We start from the raw sequence: 15,163 nt of genomic DNA, 5'->3' as shown, positions 1-15,163 counted from the left end.
GTACAGGCACTCAGGTTAGAATTCAAAGAGCATACTAACAACATCGTCGAATACGAGGCAGTCGTACATGCCCTCCGCTTAATAATAGATGGGGGTAACCGATGTAAGACTGACAAGTGATTCGCAGCTTGTCATACGGCAAATAGGGCTCGAGTACAATGTGTACGACGACACCCTCTCAGCTTACATGGCCTTGGTCCAAACATTGGCATCACAAATTCCGAACATCAAGTTCCGGCACTTATGCAGAAGGGATCTCAGGCACGCGGATGCCCTAGCATATATATCATCCATGCTGAAGGACAAAAGCATCGAAGCTATTAAAATAACAAGGGTATACGAGCCTTCAATTGCATCGCAATTCTCCTTTGCTACCAATCAAGATACAGTGGAAGAAAATATCGAAGATCAGGTAGGAGAAGACATCCATAACGATTTTGACGAAGAAGATATCCTGTCAAGAGCAAATCAAGACGAAGATTTCAGCAACGAAGATGATTGGAGAATGGTGATCCATGCGTTTCTCGAAGATGGAACCTTACCCGCGGATCATAAACAAGCCAGGAAATACTCTCCAAAGTAGGAAGATATGATCTTCGGGATGGGGTCCTGTACAAGAAATCCTTCCTCGGACCGTTACTACGTTGCTTATCCAGGAAAGAGGGGCATCGAATTCTAAACGACATCCATTATGGTGACGCAGGGAATCATAGCGGCATGAGATCACTAGCCGACAAAGCAAAAATGCAAGGATATTACTGGCCCACAATGATACAGGATGCCGCAAGAATGTCCCGACGATGTGAAGAATGTCAGCGTTTCGCCAAAAATACACGCGCCAGCAACAACGTTAAATTCTGTAGATAGCCCGTGGCCATTTGCAAAATGGGGCATAGATATCGTCGGGCCTTTCATCGAAGGATCAGGGAAAAACGATTTTTGATAGTAGCCACGGACTACTTCAGTAAATGGGTGGAAGCTAAAGCCTTAACCAGGATCAGAGACGTGGATGTGTTTACTTTCATATTCCAAAACATCATTTGCAGGTTCGGCATACCAGCGGAAATCGTGTCCGATAATGGTAAGCAATTGCAGGGGAAAAATAGACATGCTCTTCGATACTTTCAAAATAAGGAAGAACAAATCCACCCCCATATACCCTCAAAGCAACGGACAAGCGGAAGCCACTAACAAGACCCTCGCCCTTATCCTCAAAAAGCAATTAGACGAACATAAGGGGCGATGGTGTGAACAGCTGCACAATGTGTTATGGGCATACAGGACAACACGAAGATCTGCCACTGGGGAATCCCCGTTTCTCCTCACTTATGGAGCTGAAGCAGTCATCCCAACAGAGATCCTCATGCCAACCACAAAGACCGAAGCATGGGAGAAAAATCTCACAACAGACATGATGTTAGAGAGATTGGACGACCTGGAAGGAAGGAGGGAAGCAGCATTGCAGAAGATGGAAAATTATCAACGAAGACTAGCGAGGGAGTACAACAAAAAGGTAAAGCTTCGAAATTTTGTAGAAGGGCAGTATGTGCTAAGAACAATCCCACAGTATCAACGAGAGAAGAAATGGGGAAAGTTAGCACCTACATGGGGAGGACCTTTTATAATACACGACATTGCGGGAAACGGTTCCTACTATCTTCGCAATCTGAAAGGCGAGGTCCTCCGGCATCCTTGGAATGCTAAGTGGCTCAAACCGTACTACCCATAGGAGCAACGCAGCTTTGCATCTGCGTGAAGAATACCAGAAGAAGAAGGCAGCGTAACCGCTTTACTTGTTTCTATCTCTGGACGAGGATTAGCAGACCTCAATCTATCAATCAAACGAACTCTTTGCAAATTCCGAAGCAATTCCGCGGGATGAACAAACAGATCCGCGGGACGAGCACCTGTACATACGGCACATCGAGTAATAAACTATCAATATTGGGGAAAGTAGTTAATCTACAATCTCTCAGGGCTCCCCCATCAGTGTCTATGAGTGTAAGACCAGGGGGAAGGCACCCAGCAGAAAGAGATACCCAACCAATCTTAAGGCAACGGGTCGACGGAATGGGTGTATGTAAATATTTTAACCCCATATCCTAGAACGTTGCCTCGGCCCCCACCGTCTGGGAATCCTCTGGCCCAGGGTTCGCCAGCGGGTGACAGGTCTCAAGACGATCACGAAGGTACCTCCCTTCGGTATCGCACCCAAACACTTAAAACATTCTTCTTTTGTTTTTAATGTCCTTCCTCACAATGCTTAAAATAAAAAACAAACTGATACTGCAGGTATACCAAAAGAATGATCCATTTCATAAGGGTTGGTTACAAAGAGCGGCAAGGCCAATTCAAAGAAAAAACACATCAAAAACATTCTCTTTACAAAATACTAGCAAAATCTAACTGAAGGCTAATGCCGTGGTTTCTACTTGGAAGATGCCGCCCCATCAGCAGGGTTGTTCCGAAGAGTTGAAGGGACGCTCCCACCAGAAGAGGGTCCCGAGGAGCCAGGCAAGGAGGCAGGTACAGGACGACGCGGATAGCTCTTGACGAGGCCATGATCGGTCTTAAGGCCAAGCTCAATCTTCTCCAGCATCTTGTTTGTCTCCTCCGCCAATTGACACCGAGCCTTATGCATAATAACTGTCGTTCGCTGGTGGGCTTGAGATAACAACGAGGACAGACGATTCACTTCTTTAGAAGCAGCACCAACGGCCTCCTCGCGGGATGCCACCAGACTCTTAAAATAATTAGTCTGTCCTTCCTGCTGCACTAAGGAAGATTGAGCCTTTTCAAATTTTTCATTTGCAGCGCGGAGTTGTCCCTCGAGCTCTGAAAAAGACAACACAAGGGAGTTAGCACAGAAAAGACATAATCACACTCGATGAAATGAGGTTATACCTTCGACACAAGCCGAAGCCTCTTCATACTCATTAACAACCGCGTCTCGCGCTTCGTCAAGATAGTCATATTCCTCGGATAGTTTCTTATAATCTAGTTGAAGGTTGGTGAGAGCAAATTGACTTGCATCTAATTCTACCTGCTTCATCGAATCCATGTGACGAAGATGGTTGACTTCGTTGTTTATCTCTGTTACCCCTTTGTTAAGTCTGTACATGCATACTTCGAGATTTCTCTCAGACTCAGCCTGGCGGGCTATTTCAGCGCGAGACGCAGCAAGGGCTTTGCTGAGAGCCCCAACCTCGGCTCTGGCATCGTCCCTTTCTCTGGTAAGACACAACATACTCTCCCTAATTCCCGGAAACGGAAGGGAGCGAGCCTTTCGTAATTCCTCTTCCAGAAGATGTATTCTAGCCTCTAATAACGAAGTACGCTCACGGGATTCCCGCAGATTCTCACGTGTCCACAGCGTACCATTGAACAAAATACGGTCATGGTTATACAGATTCTGCATATCAACCATCTGAACATGCCTTGCGCGCCATCCCTCAGCCCGAGCGTCCCACTTTTTGGCTTCGCTCTTAATTTTTTCGACCAACTCTTTGATACGAGATTTTTGTCGTGCCCTTTCATTCCGAAGCCATATCAGCTCGGGGACTCCACCCACTGAAGATAGGGTGGGGAGACTCAGACAGAACAACAAAGTAGTAGAAAGGAATTACGAGGGATAAAAGATGGAGAAGAACTAAACCTGTGAAAGCTGAAACTTTGCCGCGAGTTTGCTCTAACTCAGCGCGAACGGTGGCAAGCTCTGAACGAAGACCAGCCTCCGCTTCACCCAGCCTTTCTTTCTCTTTAAGGCTATTCTTCAGTTCTTCTATCTCCACCTCAGCCGCAGATAATGCCTTTTCCCTGTGACGAAGCTTAGCCTCCAGCTTCAAAGATTTCGCTTTAAAGAATTGATACAACACATGGTTACAATGCTCACTCCTCATCATCTACACATCAAACGGCAAACATTATTACACCGAAGGATTCGAGTGTCACGAAGAGATATGTACGAGGACTTACCTCCAAGACACGCTGCTGGGGAAAACCATATTGGTACCCATCGGCTATGGCCATCATTTCAGCAACAGAAGATGGAGGGTCCGCTACGAGGGTAGCCTCTGGAACACTCAAGCTTTTCCCCCACATCTCGGCAACACGCGCCTCGGAAGATAGTTCCATCATCCGACGAGTATAAGCATCAGAATCTTTCTCGCCAGCACCACCGGGGCAGGATGGGGAACAAACACACAGACTCTTTTTCTTGAGCCAATCCATTATGGCATCCTCACCCTCAAACATCAGCGAGTGAGGGAAATCCTCGGAAGGTGAGTCAACCACAGACTTCCCCTTTGCTGTCATTTCCCCATCAGCACAAGTCTCGGCATCACCACGCGCAATGTGATCATCCGCGCCCTCATTCTGAACAGCAGCATTTTCCTTACCAAAATCCCCGAGCACATCCCAATCATCATTGGGGGAAAGCAAAGAAAAGTCTTCGGGAAAACCGAGGGCATCATCAAAGAGTTCCCCTGCGGAATATATCCTGTCAAAGGAGAACTCTTGAGAAATGGTGGGGAGAGTTTCCAGCCTCACCCCCTCCGATAAATTCCGGACCACCAGGGTTATCACCAGCAGGAGCAGACATTTCCGCGGTAACACTTCCCTCGGCCACCGCGGTATTATTTCCCCCATCAACACCATCACAACCCGCACCAACCTCTTCCTCGACATCAGGAGGGGAAGTATCAGTGCGTTCTTCCCCATCAGACATTGCCTCATCCTCGGCAAACTCTTCGTTCACTGGACTGGTAACTTCTTCATGAACCTCAGCCTCACCCGTCACAATGGTAGAAGACTGCTTGGGCCCAATCTTTTTCTTTTTCGACACCTGCAAACCAATACACGTTCCACAAAAAGAGTTATTTCCTCATACACAAAGTTTGATTTTCAAAAAAGGAGGGGCGCGGCCAGAATCTGCAATAACCATACCTTGGTAGTAGCGGCACTCTTCGGTGGAAGTATAGCACCAGAACCCTCTTCCTCGTCTCCATCAACAACGTCGAGAGCATAAGGAAAGTTCATGCCCTCGAAATTTAAACGCCAGGGACAGAAATCTCCATAACGAGCAGGAGGAGATTCACGAGGCCTGCTACTCTCAGAAGGACGCCAACCGCGCGGACCGGGAATCCAACCATACGCCCAAGGACCAACAATTTCAATAACAGTGGCATGCCACTCATAATCATGGTCACGCTTGATCCTTTCACGAGCAGGAAAAAGTTTCCGCTGAGCCGACCCCTCGGTGCCTGGAACGTATTTCAGTTTGACATCGCTCACCTCACTTAAGAGAAGAATTTCGCCCCGAGGAGCAGCGAGGTTACGAAGACTAACACTCCACGATTTACGGTTCCTACTATTGACATAATACCCAAAGGAGATGTTGAAGTTTTCAGGAGTATACCACTCCGTCTCAGCGGGATTTGGAATGTAACATGTCATCGTCGTCTCCCCTTACTCCGCAGATAACATTCCCTCAGTGCACGGAGATAGTTCCCCGATAATTGCGACACGGAACGACTATGAGTATTGGTGGAAGAGCCTTCGCGACCAGCCAGCACATCATAATAAAAGGAATCACCAGACATATACAACGACAGCATAAGACCCGCCTCGAAGGCTCCAACCGTAGTCAACAGATGAAACTCATCAAACTGATACTTCGAGATGAGCTCGTAAGTAATATCATCCTCAAGGGCATAGAAACGAACCTCGAAGGCTTGGATCTCATGCTTTTCCTTGAAAACTTCAAGGTCAATGTGCTCAAACGTGACTTTCTTCTTGCTAACCGAAACACTGCGTATCACCGGGACAGCCTCCTCTTCTTCCGCGGGATCGGACGAACCAACAAAAGCTTCGGAAGCTTTTCTTTTGAAAGGAGAATTTTTAGATGTTTCAGCTCTCGGCACAGCACCTTTGGAGTTCTTCCCTTTGAAAGAAAGTACTGGAGGCGGCGGCAGAGGGTTCTGCACGGGCACTATAGAACGAAGAGGGGGAATATCGAAGGTGTCACCGCGAGGAGGTGTCTGCGTACACCTGGAGTCATCACGAGGACGATAAGGAGCACGGCTGGCAGCGTATCGAGACCCGGAAGGGCCCTTCGATGGATCTCCCTTCCTAGGAGGTGAAGCCTTCGTCCCAGAAGAAGACGAAACTCTACTACCGCGGGGATCCATCTGCCACAATTTAGAGAGATCTCCCCCATGTGGAGATGTATCATACTCTCTACGCGGAGGGGATCTCGGCAGACTGGAAGGCGGAGTTTGATAAGGAAGTCGCGGACGGTCAGACATGGCTGCGAGGAGGTACAAAAAACAAGTTAGAAGCAAACACGAGGGCATCACCAAAGATCAAAAAACCACAAAATTAACAGTTCATCTCAGCATAGCCCAGAAACTCTAAAACTAAAAAAAAAAAAAAATCAATCAATCAATACAATTGAAATACTGGCCTCCTCGACTTGAGAAGAAGAACAGGGGCAAACTAGCATACATGCATCGAAAGATGTTCTTCATCACAAACAAGGTACAACAGCAGCGGGAAATTTACAATCAACACAATCAACACAAAATTTAAAACAACAGAAACGAAGAAAAGAAACCTTACCACCACAAACAAAATCACAAAAGAAGACAAATGAGAGAACAAACCAGAAACAAAGAAGAAACGAGCGTGATTAATGCTAGGGCAGAGAGAATTTAATGGTTGAAGAACAAATGATGAAGTCTGACAGGGAGAATGAAATTAATTTTCAAGGAGAATGAAATTAATTTTTTATCCGCTCCTTTATATACTCGAAAGAAAGAGAAGGAAGTTAATGGAGGAATAGGAAACGTGCCCATTAAATGAGCAGTTAATGCACGAGTGAGAAACGTACCCAAGTATATAGGAGAAGTTATTAGGAGAGAGGAGGAATATGTAACGTCTGTTTTCTTCAATGCTCCCACTAAACACTCAAGCCCGAAGAAAATGGGCAAATTGTGTGTACATATTTCATCATCAAATACGTGTATGTGAGAAGACACGTGGAGAGCATGCGGACCAAGTCATCAAAACATGATGACACACGCCCACAGCCAAGAAGCCCATCCCGTCGACGTCGGATCTTCGCCCGAACAAATCCAAGGGCAGAAGTTAAAGGATGTACCAAAAGCACGGTGTACTGCGGAGCACCAAATAACTCCCGAAGAGTTGCTTTATCTTATCCCCAAAACAAGCCAAGATCAACGGTGAAGATAAGGTTGACTGACATGGACGTGACATGGGCAGAAGACACTTGTCTGACACGAGCATGCGTCTCAACTACCCGCATTAAACACTCTGAGCAGTGTACGTGTCGATCAACCCGTGGAACGAACGAGGATGACTCTGCGTGATCAAGCAATGAACGAAGACCTCTGCGTGATGGACACAAAGCACAAGAAGATAAGGTTCCAACGGCTCTCAGAAACGGGTCCCACACTCTAACCCTATAAATACCCCCTCTCCACCAAGAGAGAGGGGATCGAAAAACAGAGGGAGGTTTAGAGAGAAGTCGGGAGAGAAGAATTGTTAGTGTAAGTTTACCTTTTAAAATTCGCAGACCTATGTAAACTCCAAAGTCATTCGACTACCTCTGTAATCATCAAATGCATAGTGAAAACGACAACCCCGTGGATGTAGGCCTTAGTGCTGAACCACGTAAATCCCAGTCTTATTTACATTTCAGCACTTTACATCCAGTTCATACTCCACGAGTATTACTTTTACACTTCGTTTTCTTTATCTTCCTCTATGTGAACGCCTCTGGTGATGATATTAGACGAGGCAATGATAAATCGGAAGGTTTTGAGCCAAAGAATCAATACAATCGTCTCATCAGTGCGAGCACGTGTATAGAATGCGAACATTGTTTGTGAACATATAGATGCCTTGGTGATGTACGTGTTCACAAAGACAATCCAACTGATAACATAAGCTGATAACTAAGGTGAAAATTCGGTGTACACGGTCAAAAATGACATTACACGTACGTTGCTAGATTTGCAGAATTACTACGGCAGTTTGTCGAAGAGTCTCTATGAAATTAGAATTGGGAAGGTTGGGTGTTACTCAAGGCTTGATCGTTCTTGTATACTAGTGGATTCAACACTGTCGTTATAACATTGAGTTCCAAGTTTGCTGTTAAACAGGGGCGAGTCCTTGGACCATGTCCTGAGATTTCACTTCATTTATTACGAAGCTGTTTCATTCCGTTGCAGGGAAGTAATTTGATTCGGTCCAAGCTACACTTGTGAGTATATAGCTTGATTAAAAATCTCGTAGTTCTTGAAAGAGAATCCACTTACTCTAAGGCATTACTTGATTGCTGATGCAGTTCTAGACTGACTGTGTATTCTAAACTCATTATGCTTTAATATATTTTACCGCGGGTATAATAAGATTCCTACTTAAAATGATTAATGTTTGGGAGATCTTTTTTTGATTCACCCCAAAGTCAGCTTTTTCTTTAGTAAATGTGGTTTTCCCCTTATTAATTATCTATTTTTATTGTTAGTTTATTTGAGATTTTTGTTATAGGGAAAGCTGATTTGTTTAGGAGGAAAGCATTTTAAGGGAAAAGCTATTGTTATTAGATACCTGGCTAAATTGGGGCCTATAGGAATTAATTTGGGCTTATCACTACGTGACAAAAAAGAGACATTGTGAAGTAAAATGGAAAACCCCTTAATCAACTATTTTTTTAATGGTAAATTTACCCCTGATTAATTAGTGTTAATTTAGATGATTAGTGATAAAATTTCGTGTTAGATGTGAAATTAACTTGTGTTAATGAATAATCTGAATATGAAAAAAATTAATTTTTTTTTTGAAGAACACTAACTAAGAATCGGTTTATGTTGTCATTGGTATAAACCGATTGTAACCTCAAAAACATACAGAGATTTTTTGAAACTTGCTTCTACCCAGAGTCGGTTTATCTGGATATGAAAATCAACCGATTATCCAAAATCGGTTTATATGGACATGAACATAAACCGATTGTCATTGGTATAAACTTCTTAAACGATCAGAAATCGGTTTATAAGAATGCTCATGTAATCTGATTCTAACAAAAAAAAAATACTGAAAAATTGAGAACAACAATCGGTTTACTAGACACACATAAAACCTGATTCTAACATTATACATCAACAATCGGTTTTTATAAGTGATAATGTAATCCGATTCTGGTTCAAATTCTCGAACCAGAAAACATATCAAGGACAATCGGTCTTTGTGGGCATGAACATAAACCGTTTCTATTTGCAATCGGATCACAAATACATTAACGTTAACCGATTCTGATAAACCAGGAAAAATTTGATTTCAAAATTTTCAAATTTTGAGCAATTTTATGTTACTAAAACCTAGTTTATAGGATTGGGTTGAGAAGAAAAGAAGAAGAATCAGTTGAAGTGGAGATGGAAATGAATTTGATTTTGATTTTAGTTTTTAATTTTATGATTTTAGTTTTATGATTTTGATTTTAGTTTTTAATTTTATGATTAGGATTTGATGGGGACAAATTAGTAGCATTAATATTTGATAGAGGGTAAAATGGTAGTTTGATCAAACTTAGACACCCCTTATCATTCTTTATGGGGTGGATGAAAAAATTCATAGGCTCCAATTAAGTGGCTTAGACCCCAATTTAGCCAGGAATTAGATATGTATAGGGGAAATAATCACTGAATTTGTCTTTCATATATTATTTTGTATTATCCATTTATCCTCTTACCGAACCTATACGCAACTACCATGAACAATGTTACAGCCGACAAAAGAATTTCTCACCCAAAAGAGGAAAAGAAACACAAGTATCTTCTGGATATTCTTTCTTAAATTTATCTCGTGTTCTTTGATCATGGCTTAATGAAATTTTATTTTATGCTACCAACGAATCTTCTGATGTTCTTAAGAATTTTGTTTTCGGAAAAGAATGAATTACTCGGGAAATCTACTGGCATCAATCATAGATGGATGACTTATATCTTTCCTGGTGATATTTATTACTTCATTTTCGAACTAGCTTAACAAAATCTATGATCCACACAGAACTTTAATCCGTTACTAGAGTTATATATTGAGCTTAAGTAAACTTTCTCATAGTGATAAAGAGGCACGGTGTTTCCCATATATTCATGTCTCAAGAATTAGCGAATGACCATATTCCATTGGAAAAGGGAGAATTTGCTGGATTTTGGATTTTGTAATTGATGTACATATATAGCTCCAGCCGGTATCTTCTTGTATGCTGGATTTTGTGAGAAGGGAAGAAAGATGGATTTAACCATAAAAATGGACAACGATTAATCATGGTTAATCATACAGTAGCTCAACTATAGGGTTAGGTTAAGACCGATTATTAAGATTAGGTTAATTAGTTGAGGACCAAACGGTAAATTCCAGTATTTTGGTAAGGGGAAAACAATTTTTTACTCCTCCCCTTTAACGGCCCAAAGTCAAACGAGATATACTGTAGTCAAATATTTTCAGCTTTCCCTCTAAATAAATCAGCTTTCCCTATAACAAAAATTTTATTTAGCAATATTGTTAGTTTTATTTGGCAAAATTTACTGGATAAATTAGATCAATAAAACAAAAACAAAAAAAAAAACTGGATAAATGCAAAGTAAGATAAATTCGTTGGAATGACTCATGTTGTAAGGATATAGTGTCTATTATGAATTCGTTCTTGAGAAAAAATTTGGTAGTTCTGATGTTGAGAAGTTAATTAGACTTGTTTCTAGGGATAAAGTGGTGTATACTCTCTCTATTATTAAGTCTTCTTATTCACGGGGACCTGATGGATTTTCCAATTATTTTTTTAAAATAGTTTGGTCGGTTGTAGGTGATGCTTGAATTTCTTTAATAAATATAATCTTTTTAAAGAGGTAAATAACACATTTGTTACTCTTATTGCAAAAGTGAAAAATCCAACTTCTATTAATGATTTTAGGTAAAAAAATTGCTGCAATGCTATTTATAAATGTAATAGAGTTTAACCCGTGTCATAAAGGCACAGACTCCATAATAAGTAAAATAAGATTGCATGTTAGTTTTAGAGCCGCACATGGATCGGGCGGTTCGGGTTTCATCTAATACCACCTACCAACCCATCTATATCGAGTATTTATATTCATAACAAAGACATGCCCGCTACAAGCCGATCGGTTTCGGGTTTAAACCCGTGCTAACCCGGTTCAGGTTGTAACCAACATTTACAAACTAATTGAACTACTAGGAATCCAAAGCCTATCAGCAACCCACAACTACTCTGGTCAAATCAAGTGATGTCGAATCCTAATTGAACTACTAGGAATTTGGTGAATCTCACTCACATTTCACTCTCCATTTCTATTATTAATTTATTTTATTACCAACAGATTTCTTGTGTGAGTTTAATTTTGTTGATTGTGATTTATTAATGTTTGATTGACTAATTCTGCAGAGTAAGATGAACTGATGAAGTAATATAGGCTAAATCTGATGGTGATGTCTCAATTTTGGTGGTATAAGCCAGCCAGATGAGATTACAATCTATAGTGGTAAAAAAAAAATCTCAATTTGGTGTTTTAGTTATGATGTATCTTTCTCTCTTATCATATATGATAGCTAATTTTGATTCTGAATCTGTTAAAGTGTGCTATGCATGAATAAAAGAAAGGTATGATGTTATTGTTATAAATGTGGAGGGCTAGGTTGTATCTACAGGGTTTATCGGGTGGATTCGGGCGGGTTTAGAATCATAACCAACTACCAGCCCATCTATATTGGGTTTTTATATTCATAACCAACTACCAACTCCTACGGGTGGGTTCGGATTAAAAACCCACCGGTTCATCGGGTGTTTTTGTGCAACTCTAGTTAGTTTTGACCTGTGTCCAAGGTAGTCAATATTGGTTGTACTGCCCGATATTACAAGTTTTTATCGGGTACCGGAAAATAACTATACGATATAGAAAATATTGCTGATACAAAGACGGAACGATATTATCGGTTGTACAGGTCGGTACAAGACGATAATCGGTTTTACATATACATTGATAATATCGGTTTCAGTGAATAAGTTTTTCATCAACATGCATCTAGCCTTTACAGACAAATACAACGGCAATTGGAGAAGGTAAAAATTCCTAATATATATTTATGATGTAAAATCAATGACTATATGGTAGGATATAAGATGGAAACCATATTCAATTGCAAGGCAAGGAAATATAAAAGATAAAAGTGAAGGATAATAAGAAAGATTTTCCGACATAATGAGACAGAAATCAAGATGCTAGCTAATAAACGACCTTGTATTTTGGAAATTTGAGATATGTGTATGATTCTTGTTATTTTTTACTAAAGTATTATAAATATTTAAAATTCTAGTTTTAATGGTGTATCACCGATAAAACCGATATAATCTTTTGTATAAGTGTATCGGACCCTGCCGATACGAGACCGATACAAGTTATTAACTACCTTGCATGTGTCATTCATTTGTTGTTACTATATAAAGTGATGAAAATTATTTCTCATGCTCATGTTCTCTTTTGTAATATAACAAAGTTTATTTTAACACTAAAGAAAATCAACCAGACTTCTATAATATAATGTTACGTGTGTCATTACGTCACAAAATAACATTGCATACTATTATATCGACAAACAACCGCTATCAGTGAAAACACTAGGGGTACCAAAATACAGCACCAACTTTTTCGTAGTCAATCTGTATGGACAAACCATTACCGAGACTTAACTAATTGTAGACTAGAACTCAAGATATAGTTTTGACAACTAAATTTGACAACAAGCTTGAGATAACAACACTTGTGAGTTCGACCAAGCAACGCTCTAACAATATCCCTCTTTGTCAATTTTAGTGAGAAAACTATTAATACATATGGATACCGAAAATTCGAAAAACTCTTTGATCCATCATGCCTTGATTTCCTTGGTTTCTTCAACTCTCCTTGAATTCTTCGTTATTTCAAGTTGCAATGATTCTGAACGTGTTCAACTCAACATCGTTGTTGTTGAAGATCCGTATCTATAACAACTTTCATCGTTATACAAAAACATAGTATTATTATCTTCTCTCCAAAGTTCAATTGTATCTCCACTCTGAAGTAATACTATGGTGATATGTTTCTCCCCCTTAATCAACACTTACATCTTTTGTACAATAAGTAAAACATATTTCTTAATGATTGACTCCCCCTTACATAATGATCTGTAAACCATATGTATGTTGTAATGACCGGTCCCTCCATCGATACTGTCCCAACTTAGCCAGTGTGGGGTTTTTAACGGGCATCGCTGCGGTCATCCGGCAGTGTGGGGTTTTGAACGGGCATCGCTGCGGTCATCCAGCAGCAACTTCCCGGGAGGTCACCTAGCCCTGGATTACTCCCGCCCGAGCACGCTTAACTGCAGAGTTTTCTGCCAACTCGGAGCCAGTGGTGCTGAAAAGGCCTGGGTATAATGTAGACGTTCCTTACCTCTTGTGAGACCAGTATCTAGCTCAAAGGCCTAGCATACTCTCTCATCCGAGCACAAGCAACCCGTTCCTAGTTGTATCCCAACTAATACGAATATTGTTCTCACTTACCCGCTGCAGTTATCCAGCAGTGTGGGATTTTTAACGGCACTACTTTGGTCATCTAGCAGCAGCTTCCCGAGAGGTCACCCATCTTGTAACTACTCTCGTCCGAGCATGCTTAATTGAGAAGTTTTTCCCGCAACTCAGTCAAGTATACCCATCACGCCTCGGTGTTAGGAAAGGACAAACCATTACCTATATTCTATTCCATTGGCGAACCACTGCCGAAATCGGGGTATTACATATGTAGTATGAAAATACTAGATAATTCTCCCCCTTTTGTCAATAAAATTAACAAAGGTACGAAAATCGCGGTATCTTAATGAATACAACCAAAAGATATCTCAAGTTTTAAGGAAGATATAGATACTACATAATAACATAGTTAAAATGCAACTCCTCATATCAACTTATTTATATGATACCACATAGTGATAAATACTTAGCGCTCATCCTAAGAGATTAAAAAGATACAGGCATCCCCTTTAAATGTCATTCTCAAGAGAACAACATGAGTGACCTCGCTTTTGTGAAAAAAGAAGGATTTTGGTGGACATTAACAAACCACAAGGATTTGTATCCGAAGTATCGACATAAATTAATCTCAAGGACAGTTACGAACAAAGAGACAATTTTACTCGATTTTACTCAACATAAGAGAATTTTACGGAGTGTGTCAAGCAGCAAAAACATAAAAGTGTGATCACAAGTAGATCAATACTATAAGAAAAATCGCAAGGAATTTGTTATATTTTCCGTTTATAAAACATAATAGATTTAACTTCTGAGCATATATGAAATATTAACTCGATTCACGAGAACGTAAATGCGCACAAATATTTCATTAAGACTTTTGCAATTATTAAACCAATAATGATTACATACTGCAAATTCATCTTCCAACAACTCTAGAATTTAAATAAATAAATCTAAAAACATGCAAGATGAAAAACGTTGGAAATAGTTATGTGTAATCACAATCTTTGCTATACAAAACCCTAGTTATCCTTCTCAAGAAATTATTCTCAAAAGAAGTTTGCTAGATAAAAATGATCTAGTTTACTCTGAGATTCCCAGTCTATTTTTATAGTTTCTGTAGTCATCAAGTTCCTCTACAATAAGATCCAATCTGGATTCAACTGGTTCTATTTTCTCTTCAATCCTTTTTGTGGAGGCTTGTAGTTCAGAGCATAGTGCTTGTACTGGTTCTAGAACAAGATTCAGTTTGAGGGATAACTTATCAAATTGAGATCCAGGTTGATTGTCACAAGGTGTAGATTCACCCTTGTCTTGACAAGAATTACTCTCTGATGATTCAAACCTGATTTTCCTTGTTGGAAATTGGACAATCCAGACTTCATCCTCCTTGCTTGAGAAGCTTGAAGAAGACATGAGGTATTACCGAACCTAAAATGGTTCTTGAAAAAGAAATAAACTTTTTTGCAAACCAGGTTACTGAACTTAGAGAATTCAAATATATCTTTGAGTTTACTGATAAATTCCCATTACATCCTTTACCCTAGACTTGAGGTA

Source organism: Papaver somniferum, chromosome 3, assembly GCF_003573695.1.
Source record: "Papaver somniferum cultivar HN1 chromosome 3, ASM357369v1, whole genome shotgun sequence".
In the NCBI taxonomy this organism is placed as follows: domain Eukaryota; kingdom Viridiplantae; phylum Streptophyta; class Magnoliopsida; order Ranunculales; family Papaveraceae; genus Papaver; species Papaver somniferum.
Note: the sequence above shows the minus strand (reverse complement) of the source record.